Source organism: Grammomys surdaster, unplaced genomic scaffold (assembly GCF_004785775.1).
Source record: "Grammomys surdaster isolate TR1022 unplaced genomic scaffold, NIH_TR_1.0 174, whole genome shotgun sequence".
Taxonomy (NCBI): Eukaryota; Metazoa; Chordata; class Mammalia; order Rodentia; family Muridae; genus Grammomys; species Grammomys surdaster.
In genome coordinates, this window is record NW_021604622.1 from 2,510,743 (window position 1) to 2,532,295 (window position 21,553).

A 21,553-nucleotide genomic window follows, 5' to 3' on the forward strand; every position below is an offset into this window, starting at 1 on the left:
TTTTTTTTAAAACAAAGTACAAACACCCAAATGCTTCCTTTAGCTCCTTCCATAGCAAGCATGGACCTTTTCTTTTTTCCTTTTTTTTTTAAAAAAAAACCCAACATTTAAATAGTGCATCCCTTTCTGGTCCTGTTGACTTAGGGTTGAAAGACACAGTAATCTCTCAGGGTAAGCCCCTGCCTATTAGTATAGAAGTGTCTTCCCTGAAAACGGACACTTCTGTATTAGATATTTATTGGAATGCAGTCTGTTGGGTTAGACTGAAGTATTGATGGTTCAGCGTGGTGTTCAGTATTTAGAAAGGCAGGATGGTTATCTGAAATCGTGTAAATCTGAGCATTTTTTTTGTTTTCTAATTTCCCTTAGTTGTTTAATTGCTCACTTCAGTTAAACCAAACAAACACTGAGAGAAATCTATTACGTATCAGAAACTGATTTAAATGCAGGAGGAGTAGGACCAAGAAAGATGTTGTTCCTTTTAAAGATTGTATTGGAGCTGAATAGAGAAATTGTGGTGTGAAACAGTAAGTAATCAGACTGTTGGAGGGACAGACTTGTGCAGCAGCAGCCAGAGGAGAATGTGACCGTCTGGTGCATTGGTGATCAGAGAAGCCTCTGAAAGGGCCTACACGTCGGGGGGCGGGGGGAAGCTGTGGCTCCGTGGAAGGAGGTGTGGGTGCCTGGAGAATAGAGCACACTTTGGAAAGGGAAAGTCGGTGCATGGAGGAGCTGTGTAGAAGCTGTCTGCTATCCTCAGAGAAATGATGGAGGGTTAGATCAGGGCTTGAGCTACAGAAGTGGAGTCAAAGATACTTTAGAATGAGGAAATCAGCTGATTTGCTTTCTCCCATTGAAAACTGAATTTTATGTTTTGGTAACTTTTCTGTCTGTATCTCATTTTGGAGACAATCTTGCTGTGAGTTCCTAGCTGGCCGGGTACTGACTGTGTGGCACGGGTTGGAGTGATCCTCCTGCTTTGGCCTCAGTGCTGAGATTACAAGCATGTGCTAGCACACCCAGCTTCTTTCTTTTCTTTATTAAGAAGGCTGAGAGACCTGAATTCCGAATTCCTAATTAAGTCAGACTTGACTTCCCTTGCTAGAGTCAGGGTGTAAAGCAGTTCCTCTCCAGTAGTGCCTCTACTCCCAATAAGAGTGCCTTCAAGAGTCTTTATACAACTCTTTACTTTAGTTTCTTCCTTCCTGTTGGCTCCATTTCCACTTGAATAGCAAATATTTGCTGTATCCTTATGGATGGGTTACTAGAGTGGGCTCAGGTCAAAACAGAGTAGAAAGAGATAAAGATTAGAAGGAGGACTTCTGAAGGCTTTAGGCAGGTAAGTATTCTGCAGCTCCCTTCTCTCCCATGGCTCTCTCCCTGTAGTGAAAATGCTGTCTTAATTGATGGGAACAGCCGCTCATGAAACTCACTGCCATTTGAAGTTTTACATTCTACTTTTTCTGTGATTACTATATAGTGTTCAGGCACTAAATTATCTCAATTTTCACCAACTATTTGCTATACTTACTCCATTTCAAAGAAGAAAAGCTTTGAAATTCTAAAGCGTCGAGACTTAGAGAGAGCTATACTTCAGTGTCATAAGGCCAGAGAATGCCATTCATCTAATCATCCTAAAGTTAGAGTGTGCAAAACGTGGCACCTGAAAGCTTATCTACTTTCTGCTTTCTAGGTACTATTGGTATCGTCTGTTGTTCAAACTCCAGACTTGTTCTTTATCTGCTTAGTCCTGTTGATAAACTACTGCAAGTGGCCTCTGAAGCATCTCATTGGTAGTCTGTTCCCATCATTGTTGGTGTTCATTCAAGTTCTCATTATCCCTGTGGAGTAACAAAAAAGACTTTATTTCTGTTTTTACCTTTTTTTTTTCCATTCCTGCTGTACCGCTACCAGGATCATTTTCTTGTAAATCCAGATTTGATCTTGCCATTCACTTGAAAATAAACAGCAGCAAAACAAGGCTTGCTTTTGCTTACAGTATAAAGTCCAAATTCCTTAGCTTGGCATCCAAGGCCTTTTTATAATTTATTTATGCATTTTCTCTTGTGCTACTACAGCTGTAGCAGTCAGGATGTATTTGCCTGTTTGCATAGCTCATGTGTGTAGCGCACTTTTTCATACACAGAACACGGATCATAGGTCTAAAGCACTGACTCTTCCTCCACTCCTCTTTGTTCTCCTTGGAAGCTATGTTCCTGTTTGAGAGCAAGTGCTCGAGTCAGAGAAAAATGCTGTTTTTGAAGTGTGGCATGTCATTTTATGTTTACTTAATGCAGTTGTTCCTTTACCTAGGAATGTAGTCTCAGTACTCTTTATTAAAAAAAAAAAGAAAAACAAACGGTAATTCTTTAAGGTTAAGGGATAGAGCTGAAGGTCTTCTCTCATGCTTATCAAGAAGTCTATTATTGAGCTTGTTCCTAAGCCCTGAATCGATGTTTTGAATGAAAGGATGGAGAAAGAAGTGAGCAAAAGAGTAGTAGAGTATTAAAGAGAATAGAACCAAAGTGATAGTGCTGTAAAATAGAGACTACGATTGGGATTGGGACTTCAGTGTGGGGTTCTGAATGGCGTGTGGTTGATACCCCCAGCCGGATGGAAAAGTAATACTAAATAGAGTGGATGTGCAGTAGTTGTTCCTCCGAATTTATGATTCGAGTATTGTTTTGTATAGGTTGTTGAGAGCGAGACAGAGATAGACTTGTGTGTGTTAAGGGTGAGTATAGGACCTTACACATGCTAAACATGTTCACTGCTGAATTATGTCCTCAGCAATTCCATGGACAGTTAAAGATTTGAGCATTCCAAGAAGAGAGACTGCACACGTGGCTAGGATCCTTAAGAAGAAAGGCTGACAGATGAAAGTGGTGAAGGTGGTGAAGGTTGTAGTCTGAGAAGTGTTTAGTTGGAGGGGCTGGAAGCTGTAGTGTGGAGGTGGGGTCTGTGGAATTGAGTTCTACTCTTAGAGTGAGAGTGACTTTGGCAGGCTGTTGTTTACCCTCTGGGCTTCAGCTGCCTTACCTCTAGGATGCACAATGCTTTGTGCACACAGCACTTTCACCTTCTGTCTTTGTGATTCTCAGATAATCACCACTGGCTGTGGAAAGGTTAAAAGGAACCATTTGGAACCTTGTTAAAATCATGGTGAGAAATATTCCCATAAATAATGAGTATGTGTTGGAGTGATATTGGTTCATAGCACTTTAAATGTAAGTTTCAGTCAAGTGATCCATCTGCTGAGACTTGCTACCTTGGTCTCCTCCTCCAGAAAATAGGGCTGTGAAAAGCACAGTGAGGCCAGCAGGAGAGTGCTTTGCCTGCCTGTGCTTCTCTCATTAGTTGGCTCTCTCCTGCTTTCTCCTGCGCTCAGAAAGCTGGTGCTGGGAGGGCGGTAGTGTGGGATCCTAATACGTACTGTATGTGTCACTCAGGCAGGTTGCATGTTCTTCTCTTTCCCTTCAGTAGTGTTTTGTTCATTTGTTTTTTGTATTTTTATTTTCTAAGCAAATGCTATCAGAATAATGAAGGGAAAGGAACAGGTTAAAATGTTTAGTAAATAACTGATATATAAGTGATTGAGAGGAAACTGTTAAGCTTTTTGGATGATCCATTGTTTTGATATCATTGTACCTTCTGTCAGTGTAACAGAATTGCCCCCTGTACAATGAATGGCATATAGAATTAAGCAGATTCCACAGTAAATGGGAAATAATTACGCGTACCAGCTAAAACTAACATTTATATGTTCAAGTAATGGGGTTGACGGAGACTCCAAATGTGAGTCCTCCTTCATGCCCCTGTTCCAGTCTTCCATCTAGACTCATGCACTGTTCTGTGTACCTAGTAATTGAGATCGATATAAAATAACATTGAGGATATGCTAATGCCTTAAACATACTCTGGTTAAGGAGCCAGGTAAATATAATAGCAAATATGTTAAAAAGGCTTTTAAACCCAAATTAGCTTAGATTTTAAAGACTTGTCATAAATTAGTTCCATTTTTAACTCCTGTATACTAAAGGATTAGGATATATAGTGTGTTTTCTTGATGTCAGTACATGCCACCAGAGGAGGCCTGAGGCAGTTTTAAAAATCAAAACCTAAATTTAGGAGCAAACATCTTACTAGCAAGTCATTCAGTGTTAAGATAGTATGGGGAAGAAGTCAGTGGCAAGTGTTTTCCCTTTGAAATGTTGAAGACTAAGTTTAGTTTAGGTTTGGGTTTGTTTGACCTTTGATAGGAAGTGCTGCTGGACTGGACTGTGAGATTTGAAGCCTACTGTGAAGTAATTGCACACTCTGGTCAACACGTATGTAATTGTCCACATCTCAAGCTCAGTCATAAGTGATTCTTCTGTCACTGTGTAGGGCATGTGACCTTCCTCCTCATTAACACGTTCCTGACAGGAGGTACCATGCAAGCTGAAGGGGTCCTGTAACTTTAGAAAACTTAATTCTGAATAGATGCAACCTGGGAACGGACTAAAGTGGAGTGGCTAATACTTTTGTTATTTTCTATGCTGAAATGACTATTTTTTCATCTCAAGATGAAAGCATATGACCTACTGATGAGATAGATAACTTGAAATGAATATCCTGAAGGGTTGGCGAGACGACTCAGTGAATGGAAGGGACTTAACTTGCTGACAAGCCCAGTGACACACGAAGCCAGCAGTAGACTGACTCCAGCAATCTGTCCTTTGGTCTCTACACGTGTGCTTGCTGTTAACACACATTATATAGCATGTGCATATACATATACCCTTAACACACATAATTGGTAAAAGAGTTCATGTACAAAACATTTCTCTTGAAAACTCAGTGTTTGCTTACGTCCAGAGATCCTGCTCACTCCTGTGGACTGGTGAAATGACGGCTGTAGCAAGGTGGCAGAAGCAGATGTGGACTGTTACTTGTAGAGATGTTAGTGACCTTGCTCTGAATTGAGTGCAGCTTCATGTGTTTCTCATAATGAATAAAGAGTGAAGAGGCACAGGAGCTGTAAACAGAGGAGGTTGCCAAGTCACTTAGTTACTTAAAAGGAACAGTTTGCCAGAGAAAAGGATATGTAACTGCTGAAAAAAATACATACATGCCCACATTTAAAGCAGTTACATAGATCTAGAAAATCACATCTTGAAATAGTAGTGCTAATTATTTCCATACTTGGTTCATCCCTGGTGTATTAAAACTTTTAATTGCCCTGGTTTTTTTCCACTCATAAACCTCTAATGTGCTCCCCAACATTGTACAGTGCCCACCACCTGCCTCCTGCTAGTGGAGATAGGGAGAAACAAAGTCAGAGCCGATTGGAGAGAAGCTTAAGTTGGGGAAACATATTGTGGGCGATGTGAGCTCCACCACTGTACTGTGTTTCTGTGTGTGGCCAAGGGACAGTGGAGTACTGTAGTCCTTAGTATCCCACATGTGTGTTGTAAGAGGTGGTTTTGTTAATCATGTTTGTCTCTGGGGATGCAGTGTTGGAATACTGGAACTGTTTGATTCTCTGTTTGCTTAGAATGAATGGCCTATGGTTTCATTACTAGACTGGTGGTGTTTTAAATGACACAGGCTTGTACAAAGCAAATCAGGTGTGTGCTTAAGAAGTTTTATTTGTTGTATGGAATTCCAGTTTTAGTTATTGTTGATGAATTAAATTTAAGCTCATGTTAGCATTTAAATGGTGGATACTCTGTATATACCGCCCCCCGCCTTTGTCCTTTGCCTTTTTTCAATAGGAGAATTTGGAGTTAACTGTTTATTAGGTTTCAGCCTTGTTCTTTCCCTAACAAAAAGAGAAAAATTACTTGAAAAAAGGAAAAGCTTTTGGATTTTCAGAAGAAAATAAAAAGATGTTGAGAGCCTGGGTTTAAAACAGTGACAGTTGATTTTGTTATTGTTTCTTTTCCTAGTTTCATTTTTTAAAAATTCTGTTTTCATATTAGAAAAATTCCACACGGAAAATGTATAATTGCTTTTTATTATTTTGAGATAGGAGCTAACCTCAAACTTAGACTTCTAAGTGTCCAAAGTGCTGGAATATATGCGCCACTACCCAGCTTTATATTGTAAACAAATACATATATTACCATGAAATATAATGCCTAGATTGGGGGAAGGTATGTTTTATATATGAACTTAATGTTTATTTAGTTTTTACAGTATTGGAACTTGAACCCAGGGCCTTGTTCATAGTAGGCTATCGACTGCTGAGCCCAATCTGTTTTTCTAAAGCATGCTTATGTTAATGACAGTAGACACATGTTCATTCATACTTACTTCACCTCACAGTTTTCTAAGGTATACATTTCTTATATAATGCCATCTAGTCGTGATATGTAGGTTAAATGCTAGAACCATTATGAACTGATGAGAGGAAACGTATCAGCAAAGTGAAACACAGAAAAGGAATTGCAAAACAAGGAAGGTGGAGAGGGGTTCAGTGGTGAAGAGCACTGGCCACTCCTGCGAAGGACTCCAAGCTTAGTTCTTCACCCCCACACAACAGCTCACTGCTGCCCATAACTCGAGTGTCCAGGGGATGTGACACTTTTCTTGCCTGTGCAGGCACCCCCCCACACACACACAGTACATGCACATACATATAGGCAAAACACTTATACACGTAAGATAAAAAAGCAAATTTTTAAGAAGATGAAACTTTAACCCATTAATTCATGAATAAATATGAAAGTTTTACTATTCTTCCTAGATATCTACCTAGGTAACATTTCTAGTTACATTTGTAGTCTCAGTCAGTCAGTCCCTCTCCCTCTCCCTCTCCCTCTCCCTCTCCCTCTCCCTCTCTCACTCTCTCACTCTCTCACTCTCTCACTCTCTGCAGGCTTTGTGAATAATTGACAGTCAGTGTATGAGAGAAACATTCACAGAAAAGCCATGAACTATAAAGAGCTCTGATGAAACAAGGTCACTAAGGATATGAACGACACTAGAAAAACAGAGGTTGTTAAAAAGTCTGTAGATTTCCCAGACATTCCCCTTCCTGTAAGCAGTGACAGCTATCAGATCATGCAGACCCTCACACTTGAAGGAGAGGACTTGTCAACATGATGGAGCCAGGAGATCACTGGAGGGAAGAAGGCTTAGAGGATGCTAAACAGGTTGAGGAGAACAAACCACTTGTAAACAGTCATGTCCACAGACAGAGCTGCTTCCTTCTTGACCTTTGCTGTGTCTTCTGCTTCATTCCTGCCTGCTTGGATATAAGGTCATTGTCTTATTTTCTTGTCCCAGGGCATAACCGGCTAAAAGGTCATATGGGTATTGAGAGACAAATGATATTCAAGCACTTTTATTGTTTCTTAATGCCAAATCGAATGAGTTTAGCTTTTTACTGTCTTTCTCAAATTAATACCAAGTACAGTAGAAGATAGATCCTAACACTGGCAGAGCATGGATTTGGAGCACTTAGGAGTAAATTATAGTTCAGCTTTCCTCCTTTCTCCTTAACCGTTCCATCATTATGAATGTCACTTTTTGTTTGGGCTGGGGAAAGAGTTCATTTTCAGTGCTGTGACACACCTGCTGCTCCTTTGGTTTCCTGTGTGTTGCTTCATTTCTTTGGTCACTCGACACTACAGCTGTTAATGTATTTAGCTGCTTAAGTTTTTCCAGCATTCACTTTGAATGGTGAACTTATAAAACTGGACTTTCTATGTTATTATATGTAAAGTAAGAAAAGTAATTACAAAGAATAAAGGGGGCCTGATGCTGTGGTGGTTTGAATAAGATTGGCCTGGATAGGCTCATATATTGAAAGCTAGTCACCAGGAAGTGATGCTGTTTGAAAGGATTAGAAGGGTTAGGAGGTGTGGCCTTGTTGGAGAAAGTGTGTCATTGAGAATGGGCTCTGAGGTTTCAAAGGCCCCTGCCTGGTCCAATCTGTCTGGTGTCATCCCTTCCGGCTCCCCCCCCCCCCATCCCCACCTGCCTGTGGAGGTGATAATAGACTAAACCTCCAAAACTATAAGCAAGTTCTCAATTGAAGAGTTACCTTGGTCATGGTGTCTTTTCACAGCATTAAAACAGACACTAAGACAAATCTCAAGAACACATGATCAGTAGTAAGTAAATACACTTGTTCATGGTATTTATTTTGAGTATGTAGGGGCAGAGAGCCTTTTTTCCCCCTTTGAGTGGTTCAATAACTCAGTGTTCTAAAATAAACACACAGTCTGACATGATGGTATACACTTTTAATCCCAGCACTTGAGAGGCAGAGACAGGCATGGATCTGTGAGCTCTAGGGCAACCTAGTTCACAGGGCAGATTCTAGGCTAGCCTGAAGACCCTGTCTTAAAAGTTAAAAAACAAACTTGACAATCGACAGATTACCAGGGAGAAAGGCATACAGATTCTTACAAGAATAGTATTCCTAGAGATTAGTCCCTAGTAAGGTGTCGAAGTTTATGTACCCTATCCAAGGTGGACGGGGTTGTAGGGTTAGGGGATGGTACTGGTATAGTTTTAGAGTAGAGTGCATCCTTACGGGGGAGGGAGGCAGTGGTCCTGAGGGACAGAAAGTAGCTTGATTCCAAGTTTTTCTGGTTCTGAGTGTGGTGGTGTCAGTGTTGGTTTTCCTTCCTGCTTGTTATTGTAGTCCACTGTTCTGGCCCTCCAGGAGCTGCCTGAAGGGTGGTTGCATGTGTGCTCTGATGAGGCAGACATCAGAGAAAATCCTTCGCTAGTTTGTTGCCTATCAGATGCTCTTGTCCAAGTCTAAAATGACATATTTTGGAGTGTGATTTTATGATCCTTTACAGATTTTATTCGATTTTTTTTTATTCTGAGTTCTTTTGCATCCTGGTATATTCTGATTACATTTTACTTACTGCCTCCCAACAGAATTTGAAGTAGGTGAACACATACACACACACACACACACATGCATACACACACAACTAAGTTTAAGCATAAGTACAGTTTGTTGTATGTACTTAGGATAAGGTGTGACACTGTGTTGCTCCGGTTACATTGGACAATAAGCCCTAAGAAGTCACTGACAGCAGCTGTGGTGAATGTACCAGCTACACCCTAGAACAAATACTACCATTGTGTCATTCTTAACAGCATCTATCACTTAGAATTCATCTCTAAAAGCAACTGTCCTTTGGGGGCTATACTGCATTTACACTTGTTCAACGTACTACAGACTCACAAAAAGCAAGGTCATATTCTCTTGTTTCTTCCTATGTCTTTCATTGGTTTCTGTTCCCCTTTTGCTACTTCTCAGTGTTCTGATGTCTCTAATAGAGTATTCTCTAATAGAATATTCTACAGAGATGGATTCCATTTTTCTTAACTATATTTAATAGTGTTTATTGTCACTGATTTAAAATAAATTTTAATTGTTAAAGTCCTTTTAGATTTGGCTTATGCAGTCCTTCATTAATTCCTCCCAAGTTGGTGAAAGTTGGTGGCTAAAATTTTGCTGTTTAGCATTTGATACCTGCCCCCCAAAATAGAGTCAAGAATTTCATAGATAATGAAAATGCTTGAGACAGCTTGGCAAGTTATGATTAGCAGTTTTCTAGAATAAAGAAAAATTCCTTATTTTATCATGCAAAAGCAATAGATGAAATGTGTAAATGAAACAAAACATTGAACTACACTTTAGTTAAGTTTCTAATTGAGTGCATTGCTGAATGCTGTTAATTCTTCCTGCCTGCCTGTCTTTGTCTCTGTGTCTGTCTCTGCCTGTGTCTGTCTATCTCTCTCTGTCTCTTTCTCTCTCTCTTCCCTTTTCCCCCAAAACAAAGTTTCTCTGTGTAGCCCTGAGTACTCTGGAACTCTCTCTGTAGACCAGGCTGGCTTCGAACTTAGAAATCTGCCTGCCTCTATCTCCTGTGTTCTGGAATTAAAGGCATGCAACACCATGGGAATTGAAGAGTCCCCAATATTTATGCTTGCACTTCCCTGATGATGGAACCAGTAACCTTGAAAGATCCTTGCTGTTGAGACAGGTCTCATGTAGCCCAGGCTGGCCTTCAATTCACAGTCCTGTCACCACCTCCTCAGTGCTGGTACTATGGGCATGGATCGCCATGCTCAGCTGGTAATCTCTTTTTTATATTGTTGACCCTTTTCTCCTCCCTTTCCCTCCCTCTCCTCCCTTCTTTCTTTTCCTTCTCTCTTCTCGTCTTTCCTATCTTTTTACCTCTTTTTTTTCCTTCATTTCTTTTTGTCTTGCTGAGATTGAACCCAAGATGTCACTTACAGTAGGCCAGTGTTCTACCACTTGACTATAACACATCTTTTTCATAGCCCTTGCCATTGCTAACGTAATAGTATATAGTTATTGTTTGTCTCCCTACAATGTAAATGTTGCAAGCTCATTATTTTGCTTTGCTCATTATTGTATTGATGACTGGAAGAGTTCTGGCATGCTGTATGTGCCTAATAAATATTTATTAAGTGACTATCAGGTTTATGGTTTAGTTTGAGAGCTTCAGAGCAGTTTTATATTACTTACAATATATTAACCATGTAGGCAAGTACACTAAACTTAATGGTTTAAAATTGCTAATTCTCTTATTCTAAAAAAGCTTTCATATTTCTCATCTGGGTTAAGAGCAGTGCTTTAATTGGGCCAAATCATATGCCCTGGAGCCATCCTAACCTTGTTTCTTGTCCTTATTCCACAAATCAACTCTTCTGCGGGGTGGCAGTACAATTTCCATTTCCTGCTCTGATGCTTGTATTTCCCTGATGGTGGAACCAGTAACCTTGAGAGATCCTTGCTGTTAAGACAGGTCTCATGTAGTCCAGGCTGGCCTTCAATTCATACTCCTGTCACCACCTCCTCAGTGCTGGTACTATGGGCATGGATCGCCATGCCCATATTGTATCTGCTGTTGTAGCTTTCCTCGGGCCCTTGTTCTTACTGGCTGATGGGAATGCTTTCTCTCCACACCTTCAGAAGTTCTCTTTCCCTACTCTGTTCTCTTCTGTAGCCAGCACATTTTCTGAAAAGTTAGTAGTAACTCCCAAAAAAGGTTGAATTCTTGCTTTGGGATTTCATAGTATATATTACCTTATAATTATACTCAATCAAAATTAGCAAATATCTATTGACATTTTGCTATATACTGGATACTGACCTTTTGCTGTGCTGGATTTAGTGATGACAGAATGAGTCCCTGTTTTTGAAGGACACAAGCTGTCAGTAAACTGTCAGTATGTGACCATGGAATTTTAGGTGCGTTGAATGCTGTTGGTTATATGGAATTTGGTATGTGAAGGAATGTTGACTCATGGCTGGGGGAAGGGGATTCAGAGAAATTCTCTCTGGGGTGTAGTATTTAGGAGACACAAGTGGTAGGATGGAAATCTTCCAAATAGCAGAAATGACTAGTACAGCATGCCCAGAGATAAGGAAGAACCGGAATGGCTGGTGCCTGATGACTGAGAGGAAGAGCAGAGGAATGTGAGATCAGAGGAGAGAGGCAGACAGGCATTAACTTGGATAAAATGATACACTGAGGCAGTCCTGTGATCTGGCTTAGAAAGATCCCTGTTTGGAGAGATGCACTTGTCCTTGGAACAGACTCTGAATAACACATACCACTAAACCAATACTAATTGAATGCATTAATCCTTTCATTTTTGTCACAAGACAGGAGCTTTCAGTTTGGATCACTTGAGGCCTATATACTGTCTTTCATGGAAACAATCCAAAATGGACTTGGTAGAATGATAGTTCCATTAGGAAGCTATGATTTGTAAACCCTCATATTTTAATATTTTTAGTTATCAAGGAATACCTGAAACATCATGAATTTCAGTGAACTGTTTCTTTTGTTGGTAGAAGTGCTACATTCATGTGTTCAGTCATTCATTTATACAGGGAGCTACTGTGAAGTAGGTAAGAGTGCTGCCAACTTCTGGTGGAGGTTAAAAGATAGTGCTGACTATACTCTTAAGGAAGATTCACTTAGCTGTATATAATTTTTTATGAAAGTGACTTTGAAAGGCTCGTTAGGTTAGATTGACAAAGCAGGGGTGTGGAGGGCATTTGTTGTCTCTTTCTCTTACCCTCTCTGCTCTGTACACACATGATCCCTTTGCTATGTTGCTGCTGCTAGGTGCTTTCCTTTAGGTGTTGTAGTTAGCCTTGGGAATATGATAAAACAGGCCATGTAGAAGTGAGATTAGTACTTTTATTCTCATAGCTTTTTTATTTTGAATAAAACCCTAGGTAATTTGTGCTTGCTCTTGGAAGTCTTGGTTGAATAGTTCCAGCCCACCTCAGACCTGTCCTGCACCCTCTGCGTACTGCTGTGCTTAGAATACAGATGTTTTCTTGGAGCCCTAGCAGAATGGTTCCTACACAAAATTTGAGAGAAATCTTGTCTTTGTTTTGCAGCTTTTATTTATGTACCTTTGTGGTAGAGTTCCAGATCTATAATGGGTAATATTAATTATATAGGCTCATGGTCACTTTACAACCTTGGAAACCCCAGATTTTTGAAAATTACTGTTTTTTCCTCTGTCAATAACCTAATAGAACCCCACCTGGCTTAAACTCATTTGTTTTGAGCCTGACTGGAATTTTATTATTAATGTTGATCTCCTGTAGTGTATCTAGTTACATGTTTTACCTAAAACAGAAAATTATAATTTGTAATTAAGCAAGGCTATCCCTAACAGTATTTTGGGATACTCTGATAATTTACATTTTAAAATGATAAATGGGGGCTGGTGAGCTGGCTCAGCCTTTAAGAACACTAGCTGTTCTTCCAGAGGCCTTGAGTTCAATTCCCAGCGACCACATGGTGATTTACAACCATTTAAGCCATTTAAGTGATATGATGCCCTCTTCTGGCATGCAGGTGTACATGCAGACAGAGCACTCCTATATTTTATATGTATAGTTATGTATGTATGTATGTATGTATGTATAGAATATAGAAATAGAAAAATAATAAATGAATTTTAACTTGTCTAATCACTAAAATTTAGACGGGAGATTATAGTCACTAGGAGTATGGGAAATGTGGCAAAAGCACTGTCAGAATATATTGTGCAGACATGCTAACAGTGTTTCTTAGTTACTCTTCTATTGCTGTGATAAAATACCAAGACCAAAGCAACTTAGAGAAGGAAGGATTTATTTGGAGTTTATGGTTCCAGAGGGGTCAGGGTCTATCACCATCCTGGGCAGGACGTAGGTTAGCGTAGGTGCTGGAGCACAGCTAAGAGCTGGCATCTTCATTCAGACAGGAAGCAGAGAGAGCCTACTGGGAATTCAGGAGCCTTTTCTGACCTCAAAGCCTGCCCCCAGTGAGACAGACTTCCTTAGCAAAGGCCTGGCTCCTATGACTGTTCCTGTAATGCCACCAACTAGGGACCAAGCACTCAAATGCTTGCGATTACGGAGCCATCTCATTTAAGCCACCACACAGTATATCGTGTTCTAAACCTTTTATTCTTGGAAAATATATGTAGAAATGGATCATAGTGATTTGTTTGCAGTAGCCCAAAGCTTTTGGATGGTTAAAAGTTTGGATTTTTGATTATCAAGGCCATGAAGTTGTTAGGAAGGTCCAAGTGAAATGTAGGAAAGAAAAAGTCACTTAAAAATAAGTCGAATAACTTCTATTTACACTATACAAATTAATTTAAAAATATATATACATATATGCATATGCATATATGTGTGTATATATGTACATGTATGTATATGCATATATGTGTGTGTGTGTGTTTTAACCTGACTTAAAACTGTCATGAAAAGGCTTAATATGTTTCCTTTTAATGCTTGAGATTTGAGATTAGCCAATACAATTTTTTGTGTGATGATTTTGAGCATGCTATGTCTTTGTTGATGTATATTAATGATTATACCTAACCAAAAGATGTCTGCTGAATAGTAAGTAGGAAAATATCTACAAGGTATTGGTCAAAACTTAGAATATGAAGACAAGACATAATTATGATAAAGACTGACTTAACTATGGTAAGACATGTAATAAGGTGTGTCAATGATATTTACAAACTACGTGCATAGATATAAGTAGACTCTGGAGTCTGCATATTAATATGAATATTTCCATTATCCATATTACATAAAGAAAGAAATTTTGGGAAGCTTTTTTTCATTTTAAGATGAATTATTTTGATCACAGGGTTTTTATTAAAGTTGACAGGTCCTGCAGCCTAAATCCTTGATATGTATTTCTGTAATTGGAGATACAGTTTAAAGTTTCAAGGCATTGTCCCTTCCGTGTCAGACTTAGATTTGCAATTAAAATTGACGGAGACGTTGGAAAGAGCACCCTGAAGGCAGGGTAGGACCGAGGCTGTCAGTGTGGGCTGTGAGGAGGGGAGACAGGCCTGAAGAGAGGAACACTGGGAGCAGAGAAGAAATAGGTGTGAAAAGAGCTCCAGGAAAGATGTGTGTGATAGCATGACCAGGACAGGAAAGTCATGGTCTTAAAAGGCTAAAGGGGAAAGCAGGCAGGCAGCCTTTGAGCTAGCTGGACGATGAACTCCAGGTTCCTCAGTAGTGGGCAGAGAGTGGGCAGTGAGGTTTAGGAGCAGGGAAGGAAGAAGCCATTCACTTGTATCTGAGGAGTGCAGCAAAGAGCAAAGTCTCAAAAACAGAGAATGAAAAGGTTTTAAAGGAGATTTCAAAAGTCAGACTGAAGATATGTGACAAAATAATTAGAAGTATAAGAATGAAATTAGGAATTAAGAGTACATGGAAATAATAGAATGTAGCATTCTTACATTTCCTGCGTTTCACACCATACTCAGATGAAGTTTGCTGCATAGCGCAGGTGTTTTTGTATCTCTAGCCTGTTACTAGTTTCTGAGTGTGGTGCGCCTCCCTACATTCATAGATGACACTTGTTAGACTCTCGGGCTGAACTGCAGCCTTGTTTATAGAGAAAACCAAACATGAAAGGAACTGTGTATGCAAGACATGCACACAGCTCCTAAGCACTTCTAGAGGATTTAGAATTAATTTCATTAGGTGTAGAATTAATCCCATTATTGGGGTGTATATCACAGTTAGTTGTTTTTTGCATTTAGACACAGATGTTCTATTCTTTCATGGGGTTCATTTAAATAGTGAGTTATTTTAAAGGCAAACAATTTTTCTCTGATAAAGGGCTTCTAATTAGAGGACTGTGGATGCCCAATTACCTTGCAGTTATCATTGTAAGATATGATAGGTTGACACAGAAATGATAGCAGGACATGTAGTATTGTAATCATTAAGCAGAATTGCAGGATTTTTCCCCCATATTTTCTCAAGAAAAAATATTAAAATTATTGTGTTACCAACATTTATTTTAATGACAGAAATTTCTGTAGCCTGAAAATTGGCCTTTGTAAATTTTTTAGTACATACTTGTGCACAAAGTAAAAGTGCTTTTGTGTGTTTGATTCAGTCCTCTGTGTTTTGTTCTAAAACTGGGTCTCATGTAGCCCAAGAAGGTTGGAACTTACTGTGTTCAAGGTTGATTTTTCACACTGCACCTTCATCGCCCGAGTACCGGGATGACAGGCATGTGCCACCAGACCTGGGACAATTAGTCTTTGCTCCTGCGCATTTATTTGCTACTCAGGTGTACTATATTTCCGTATATTATGAAGAGAAAGAGGCAAAATGTAAGAAAGGACTTGATTTCTTTGTCATCCATTCAGTAGTTCTTTCTACCTAGTTCTTAGGTAACTCTTAACTTGAGAAGCTGAGGTAAAGAATTTGATGTGGGTGCATGCGTTTGTGTGTGTGCGCGCGCGCATGCATGCAAGTGTGTGACTCACAAGGTAAACATTAGATGTCTTTCATTTTAGTTTTTTGAGACAAGGTCTTTATTCTACTAGGCTAGCTGGTCAGTGAGCTCCAGGAATTTATCCATCTTCTTGCCCTCAGGCTCTGGGCTTACAGACACATGCAGTCACACTAGAGTCTTCACGCTTACTCGGCAGGTACAGTTCAGCCATCTCTTCAGGCTCAGGAGTGAGGGATTCTGATGGTAGATAACAGGAAAAACGTTTTAGTCTTTTTTGTTCTTTTTGGATTCCTAGGAATTGCTGCAGTGTCTTTTTTTAAGAAATAATATTTGACAAATTTGAGCAAAGCCCATTATGTTTTAATTATATTAAATATGTTTGTTCTTATTTAAAGATGTGGGACTTTTTCAGTTCAATAAAGTGTATGGGGGGCACTTTTATTTTGTTTTATTTCTTTTTTTGACTCTTCATTTAGAAAATTGATGAACTTTGAAGTAGCATTACTTTTATTTATTTCTTTTTACATACACACTACAATTGTCATTATAGTTAATCATAAGTTATTCGAAGTTCTATTGTAAATTCATACTTTAACATTCACACTGCTGACCTGGAGTCAGTTCCTCCCTCCCTCCCTCCCTCCCTCTTATTTATTTGTCGTTGTTAGACAAATGCCAGATTTTACAACGTCAACTTAAAGTAGCTTATTCCTGTGTTATGTTAATGGAGACTAGTAGTCTGTAGCATCTGAAACTGTAACAAAACATCTTTTTATTCTTGATTTTAAGCTCTTGCTTAATCGGCAGCCGTCAGATCTGTGAGTCTTCATACATTCCCTCCTACCTCTGAAACCAGTAGCAAGTCCAGGAACCAGCTTGATGGATTTTAAACTTTTATGAAATTATTTCTAGTAATATATACAGTTATTCATTAAACTTTTGAGTGGCTAGTGATGCAAACCCATTATATTTGTGTTTGTTTTTATTTCCTTATTTGTTGCTTGTTCGTGTTTTAAGATGAGGTGGTGTTTGCTTGCTTGTTTTGTCCAAGCTCTTTCTCTTTAGACAGTTTCTTCGTGTGCCCTGAACCCACTATGTGGTTTAGACTGGCTTCTGAATGGTGATCAAGCAGTTCTCCTCTCTGTCTCCCAAATACTGGGAGGCACTAAAGCTTTCTTAGGTCTCTGTTACCTTTGTGCTATCACTGTGTTACTGCCTCCCTCTATAAACCACTTCCCACATCCCTGCCCTCTTATTGGCTTGCTTCACAGGGCTACCGGAGAAGTCAAACATGTAGGACTTAATAAAATTAATGTATGAGCACACATATAAATACTGTTTAACCCCTCCACAGCCATGACTACTTTCATCACAACAACCTAGTTTTATTAAAAAAATTAATTTGTTCCCATTTCCTCTGCCCTTTCTTTGATCCTTGCATATTTCCTCCCTTCTGCCATGCCTTCTCTGTCTCTAAGTCTTTCAGCAGGGGATCTGTAGCCCAGGCATTTCTCATTCCTGTGGCAGCCCAGTCTAATGAGGAGTGCCAAGCAGAGTGACCATCCATGCTCAGCTCTGCTGTAATACAGAAAACAATTCTTGAAAACCAGTTATGTGGTCGAGACAATATTTGGCTTTTGTAGTTGTAAATAAGATGTTATTGACCTTTTGAGACTTGAAAGCCTTTCTAAACTCTTGTCATGTGTAAATTCTCACCTAATTGTTTACTCTCATTTTGCACTGAACACATTAGAAAACAGAATATATACAGAAAATGCTCTAGTGCATGCAGAAACTAATCTAAAATAGTGAGTTGAGGTAAGAAGAGTGTTGAGATATTAAAGACAAGCTAAACTGTAGGATAGCAGATTAAAAGCTGAGTCTTGAGAGTATTCTTGATGCTGCTGAATGTAGTCGAGAATATATTACTGACAGCACCATGCCTCCTAGTCGGACCATTGAACCCAGATTAGTTTATTATAATTTACTTTTTTTTTTGACTGTCCTAAATTGCTTATTGGATAGGAATTGTACAAATATGTGTATTAGCGGTAACGGTGGAGCTGGAGAGTATTGCACCTTCTCCAGGCTGCTCGGCGAGAACCACCAATAGTATGGTGGAACTTGTGGCCCTTTCTAAGGCCACGGCTCTTTCGACCAGCAGATGTCAGCCCACGCATCTCTCTGTGCTTGTGGACTGGTTTGGTGATCCACTGGGTGTCAGGATTTCTTCTGATAGCTTTATGGAATGGATCAATGAGGATAACCTCAAAAAATTTATATGTGGAATCTTCACCAACCCAGTAGGAATTCAGGACTCTAAAAGCCCCACAATGGCGCCCATCTCTCTCCTCAGCAAGAGATTGAAGGCTTCGGGCAAATTTCACCTGGTTAACACCATGGTGGACAGGCTTGCTGTAAGTTGCACCCTTAGGAACCGGGTGTTTGCGACCACCACGGCGGACATGAATCCTGTAAATGACAACCTTGCTTCGCCTTGTATCCCAGTCTTCACGCTTTATCAGGCCGGGTGGGGCGGGGAGCCCTGTGCAGCGCAGAGAGCTTGGTGGTATGGCCAACAGCGGACCCTCAGAAGAAAGTGCATCACGTCGGACTGCTAATTCCTCCATAGCTCCTGGATGTATTTGTATGCACCCATCTTGGCTCACCTGATGGCTGCCGCCAGAGGAAAGGAACATAATTTACTTTTCTAACACATATATTTCTTTAAGGGTTTGTTTGAGATTTTATTATATGATAACTATTTTAGATAGATTTATTACTGTAATTACTATATTTATAAAGCCAGTTATTCCTTGTTTGTTATATAATGATTTCAAACCATTCATACTAAATAGAAAAAGAACCTTATAATTTTCTAATATTCGTATAGCATTGTGATTTTACTATTTCTGTATGGACTGTATAATCACTAATACAGTTAAAGGTAATTGTTTATGCTTTAAATATGATCAAATCTTAGGTCATGAAAGCAATGCATTAAAGTACTCTATAATAAAATTTAAACACATATATATGAAACATTTTCTTGAGCTAACCACATAATTTTCACATGATTGGCCCATAAAAACTCATTGCTAAGCAAATAACTTTTAATTACAGTTAGTATTTATTGAGTAGTCGTTATTGTCTTCACTGTAGATAGAAAAATGGATCCCCATGAAGTTAAGTAATTTAACCAGACTACATGGTTTGTGACTACATAAGCTGGAGTTGAGTATAGTTAGTTTTTATCCCAAAGTTCACTTAACATAAGATTTAAATAAAATATATTTATTGACAGATAAGATATTAGCATAGTTAATTGCTGCAAGTTATAATGGAATGTAAAAAATTTAAAATTAAATGTTCAGTCATCAACAAACATTTATAGGTGTTTGAGAATTCGATAATTGAGCAAATAAGTTTGTGTATAAATGAGAAATGAGTGATTTTTTTTATTTATTATAATTTTCTCCTATATGGGGTGTGTGTGTGTGTTTATAGAACCAATAATAACTGAATTATTTGTATTCTTTAATTATCCTTGTTTTTATTGTTTTGTTAGTTTAATTCAGTTATCCTTTTTAAAAAAGTATAAGTTGAGCTTTCCTAATCTGGAAATTTGAAATTGAAATTACATCTGACTTCATGTGATAAGTTCCAGTCAAAACACAGGGAGTGGTATATGATCATCTTTACACTGTGGGAATAAGGTGTGTATGACATAAGTGAATGTCTTATTTACATTTATAGCTCACCTCCCAAAGAGATTTCATTTTATTATGCAAATATTCTAGAACCTAAAGACATCTGAAATCCACCACTTCAGGCCCCAGGTACTTCAGATGAGGATATTCAATCTGGGCTCTATTTATGGTACAGAAAGAACTTTGTGCCACAGTTACCACAGAGCAGACTGTACCTGTCTTAGTTGGTGTGATAAAACACCATGACCAAATGCATCTTGGGGAAGAAAGTGTTTATTTCAGTTCGTATATCCACATCACTGTTGGTCATCAGGGTCATCAGGGTCATCAGACCCAGAACTCGAAGCAGGAACCTGGAGTCATATGCTAGTCATAGAGGAGTGCTGCTTACTGGCTTGTTCCTCGTGGCTTGCTCAGCCTGCTCTCTCATATAAGCAAGGACCACCTGTCTAGGGGTAGCCCCATCCATAGTGAGCTGGGCCCTCCTGTGTCAATCATCAATCAAGAAAATACTCCCAACAGGCTTGTCCACAGGCCAGACTAGTGGAAGACATTTTCTCAATTGAGGTTCCCTGTTCTGAGATGAGGCTAGATGCTGTCAAACTAGGCAGCCCGGCACTTGTTTTACGTGTATCCTTAAATGTGACAGGCTTATGCACCACCACTTTACATAAACATTGCTATCCTTCCCACCTGTTTTCTGTTGGTTACATCGTCTTCCAACAGTCACTGTCTAATCCTCCCACCATTGCATTACTTTCATCTGTGTGTCAACTACATGTAACTGGAATGACACAGGGTACACTTCGTCTGCTGGCTTCTAGTAAGATTCTGAGACTGATCTGTAGTATCCTAGGGGTCTTATTTTGTTGATTAGTATTTCAGTGTCTCACTAGACTACAACTTAGTAGTAGAACTTCTGGATCACAGTTATAGTAGTTGTACCATTTGCTTTCTAGCAGGGATATAATTTTTTATGTTCCCCTAGCAGTGTGTAAGGCCCTTAATGCCCCCTTCCTCTCCAGCATTTGGTGATGCCAGACTTTTTTATTTTTGCCCTTCTTGTAAGTGAATCCTTTGTGATTTTAATTTTAGGTTTCCTCAGGTTTTGTTTTAGCTCAGTGCTTGGGCAAATGGATGTGGCTCCTGCCCACACAGAGAGCAGATCTTTCCAGTTGGTCTACTCAGACTCATGTGCCAGTCCATGGATATGTATTGTCTATGGGTGTGATACATACCCTCACATTTGAACAGTCAAGCTTTGCTGCACTTCTGGGTCTTTTTGTTTGTTGTATTTTGTTTTGTTTTTTGAGACAGAGTTTCTCTGTGTAGCCCTGGCTGTCCTGGAACTCACTCTGTAGACCAGGCTGGCCTCAAACTCAGAAATCCACGTGTGTGTGTGTGTCTGTGTGTGTGTGTGTACTGTGATTCCTATATAAAGCACAGTGAAATATATTGCACATATTTATTATATTTAATTCTTTGAAACTACCCTTCCCCTTTTCTACTTACACTAACAATGTGGAAAAGCCGGCCATGGTAGGGAATGCTTGTAGTCCCAGTACCTGGAAGCTGAGATTGGAGGATTGCTAATTTGAGGCCAGTTTGGGGCTCTATAGTGATACTCTGTTTGACAACGCAAACAAGACAGGAGCAGGAGGATTACCTTGAGTTCAGGGTCATCCATGACTGCCTTGTAAGACTGTTTCAAAACACAAAACAGGAATGGACATGCAGTTTATGTTGTTCTCTCCACTGCCGTGGAACATGCATTCTTTTTAAGTCATTTCTATCCTCTGCCTTTCTCTCCCAGTGTTTCCTAGGCAGGCTTTGAATTCCTGTTTCTTTCCATATACTTCTGGGATTACAGGTATAGACCGTCAAGACGGCAGGCTGAGATTACTGCCTTTACCCAAGTCTCTTTGAGATATAGTCCAGTTTGTGTCCATTCCCAATTTGTTTTTTGAAATCCTAGTCCCTGGTATGCTGCTCTTAGGAGGCTGAACTCTGGGGTGATACTACATGAGGATGGTCTCTCATGAATAGATAGTGAGAGTGTCT

At 39.5% G+C, this 21,553-nt stretch overlaps 1 protein-coding gene and 1 pseudogene across 2 annotated transcripts in view; one reads left to right on the forward strand and one right to left on the reverse strand.

The window, feature by feature from the left end:
- Rictor (RPTOR independent companion of MTOR complex 2) overlaps positions 1-21,553 on the forward strand; it is a 100,493-nt gene that overhangs the window by 3,800 nt on the left and 75,140 nt on the right. The gene's annotated exons all lie outside the window — the stretch shown is intronic.
- LOC114621330 lies at positions 17,828-18,441 on the reverse strand (annotated as a pseudogene).